Below are 3,855 nucleotides of genomic sequence, written 5' to 3' on the forward strand. Positions count from 1 at the left end.
GGCTCCCTGAGGGGCCGGGCGGGGGGGGGAACTCTTCGTGTTTAGCGGGACCGGAGACGTTCCCGGGCCAAGGTCCGGCGGGGATGGGGTTGAACTTGGCGCTGGTAGGGCCGCGGCGTGCGGAAAGTGGGCAAAACCCAGAAACGGGGCTTGGCTGAGGCTAACAGCTGCTTACTACCGTGTTCTACAGTAATTATCGCAACGATGTGCCCACTTGTATCGTGGACCAAGGCCTGGAGGAGCACGCTGAACCGCCGGCCGGGCCAAAGGATGCCAAGTTTCGCCCGCATTAGTTAAACGTGGCTTGTCGTAGTAAGAGGAAGAGAGTCTCGGTCCTCCGGAGGAGTGAGGTTTAGCCCATATGGCGACCCTCCGATGGTCACCAGGAGGTCACCGTGGCCATACGGATGGCCCAAACACAGCTGAAATCAGTGCTCTTATTCACCGCTTGACGCCTTCAGCCATACTTCCAGTTCACTTACTGTGCTAAATTAGTTTCTGGTGTAGTGGTTTTTTTACAGTCAAGACTGCTTTTGCCTAAATTAGTTTGTGTACCTTTTTTTACAGTGCTTTTGCCTGTTGCCTTTAGAGGAAGGACCCAGACTTTTACAGTTATGACTACCGATAACTGAAAACACAGCTCCTGATCATCATCTTGTGTTTTAAGTGTAGTCAGGCTGTGTTATGACAAGGAGAAGAGTATGTGATACTTGCATACGCCTACTCAAACAGATGCAAATGCAGATCTTCCCTTGGTCTCGTCAGAGTACCCAGGAGAATCCCATTGGCTCCAGTAATACTGACTGACCCTATCACTTGGAATAATGAAATAAAATTAGTAAGAGGAAAGCAAATTCAATATTAACAATAGTGATTTGTATCCTAACTGTGAGCGTAGACAAAGTCAGACCTGAATTTTCTAGTGCAAGGTGCTGTCCAAACATTGTGCAGACAGTATACCCAGTTCCAAAAAAGCAAAATCAGGAAATAGGCTTAATGGTGAAGCAATATCAGAAAATATGCCTAATGGTAAAATTTATTAGACTCTGGAAAATTAAACTCATGAGGGAGGTTATGGAAACCTCACAGATTGGGTAAGGGTGTAATTTTCTATTAAATTGCTAAGTGGAAAATCCCAGAGGCAATCAATATGCTACTTTTGGAATTTTCCTAAACTTCGCTGTAAGACTTTGTGAAAGGAAACTGGGCTAACGTACTATTTAAAATCCTGCATTATATATTTTTGGGAGGATGCTGAAGCAGCAAAGGTAGATGGATGTCATATGCTGTTTGCTAAATTGTGTGGGTCCAATTAATCTCTGGTGCAGCGCAGTGAAGTCAGGTCTGAAATGCAGCAGCAGCGTGCCTAAATTTTGTGTACGAAAAGAGTGTTTTCTCTTTTTTTTTCCCCCCTCCCCAAACAGTCTGCTGATTCCTGTCTGCTTACTTTATTTACAAGACTTATAGCACTGCTGAAACTGTTGTGTTTGACTCTCATCCTTCCTGGGACAATAGGAGAATTTTTATAAAGCATAAGGCCTTCATTTACTGTTCAACTCACATGGTAGGCTTTATCCTGCATTTGCCAAAGGAATGTGCTACAAAAATAAAAAGGTCTTTTCTGTTTTCCTCCGTTACACAATTTTGTGAAACATTTCGGGGTATAATTTATGAAAAAGCGATGGCAGTGTTTTATCAACTGCTCTTTTTCTCCTTTTAGTTCTTCCTTCTCTGTGTCGGATTTTTTTGCTTAAAGGGACACTCGTGATTCGAAATGACATTTCAGTCTGAACGCTGCACACTGCAGTTTCAAGTAACGCTTTATGAGAGTTAGCGCATCCCCTTTTTATTAGTATTTCTCATTTAGCTTCTTGCGAATTCAAGAAATTAGCTCTTTTCTACATGCAGAATAAGCCTCATCCTGCAAGCAAACCTAATTACGGTTACTCAGATGAGTAAATCTTGCAATTTTCATTTATGAAAGTATTAGCCAGTTTGGATATCCTGTCATCTCATCTGCATAAAAGTGAATTAAAAACTAGGACAAGGTGACTTTAGGTCAAAGTCTTCTAGTTATCCATACAACACATTGGCAGATCTGGTAGCTGAAAACCAAGCTTTCTGTCCTGTACTGCTAATGTTTCTCAGCCATGACTTAGAAAAAGCTACTTCCACTCAAAGGCTCCTGCGTACAGTAAGTTGTGAGCCTGTTGTGGGGCGTTTTGGGGTGGGTATCCTACAACTGGACTCGGACCATCTGCTCATTTGTCACGGGCCACCATCGCATTATTCTAGCTGGAGAAACCCGGAGATGAAAGTCGTCTTTATTCCATGAGAATGGCTGCCTTGTGTCACCCTAGATAGTCGCCGGCTGCATCGCTGTGGCAGCCAAGTGACTTAGGATAAAGTGCACGGGCTCCGAGGGGCAGTCAGCTTTTAATTGCATCTTTTATTTCAGTTAATGTCTCAGTACGGGATTGTTATTATTACACATTAAGAACCCACAGTTCCTTTTTTCTGGTGAAAACATGGAAAATTCAGAGCATTTTGTATATATTCATGAATAGTCACAAAGTATTTCCTCAATCAAACCATTAATTGAGTAATGTGTTTTTCAAAATGCCATGAAATTAGCCAACTAAATAGGGGCTTTATCTTGCAACATGTTCAAAGTCAGTACGATTATCCCTGCCTATTTCCTAGTTACCATTTTATTACGCTGCAAGTTACTTTCAAGATATCCCCTCCCCATTCTAACTGATACTAATTTTCCCAACAATTTTCCGGTGTGTAAAATGCTTTTTTTTTTCATTTCAGATACTAGCTCATGAGCTAACCAATTAAATGTAATTAATCTAGTAATACGTCAGTATTAACAGCAGCAGTGCTCTTCAGATCAGGATGTCCCAGACTTTTTCTTTGCTTCCAGGCTCACAGGTGTGTCCAGTTAATTACAAAGTTTTGATTATTATTCAGAAAGTAGGATGGTGTAGGACAAAGAAGACTGAAGAATCCTAGAGCTGAGGAGAATTATATGGGTGTACTAAGGGCTCCTTCAGCTTTGCAGTTGGAAAAATCATACTGGAAAAAGTCTTACAAACTCGATGATTTGATCTGAGGCTTTAAGTCTAATATCAAGGAATCCATGTGAGGCCGGCTGAAGTAGGAAGAGGCTGCCAACTGTCATATTAATAGCGCCATGATTACTACTCGTCTTGGAGCCTGAAGAAGTTCAGTGTGGTATTAGGAAGCAGGAGAAGGGTGAAGAGGTAAATTAGAGATCAGGAGCTGCATAGGTGACAGGTTAATAGGTTAGCTATTTTGGTTAGTTATGTGTAATGAATGTCGTTGAAGATTTTATAAACTGTGGTGGCATTTTTCCCTTGCAGGTTTCCAGTGATGTTTTTGTGGTCCTACAAAATGGGTAGGCAGTACTTTTTCTCGGCTCCCAACTTGACAATAGGTCACGTTGATGCTGTGCTGTCTTACTACAAACCTTCCCTTTCGGGAGGCTTTCATGTTGGCATATCTGAGGACTGGGTCATTACAGAGGTAGGTTTCTGGATGTCCTGAAGAAGTCTGAAGCTAGGAGTGCAGTTTAACTTGTTTTCTGATCCCCCTTAAGTTTTTCCTGTACCATTTCGGTTACAGTACTCGACATCTTATTATGTCTCTCTCCTTACTCTCTTTTTCCTTCAGGACACTATTTTGAAATGGCTTCTTGTCCATTCTGCTGCTTGTTAATTTCCTCATATAAATTTAAAAGAAAAAACTACAGGACTGTCGTGGTTTGACTCCAGTCGGCAACCAAGCACCACACAGCCGCTCGCTCACCCTCCCCCCTCTCCCCGGCGA

Source organism: Aptenodytes forsteri, unplaced genomic scaffold (genome assembly GCF_000699145.1).
Source record: "Aptenodytes forsteri isolate BGI_AS27 unplaced genomic scaffold, ASM69914v1 Scaffold87, whole genome shotgun sequence".
Taxonomy (NCBI): domain Eukaryota; kingdom Metazoa; phylum Chordata; class Aves; order Sphenisciformes; family Spheniscidae; genus Aptenodytes; species Aptenodytes forsteri.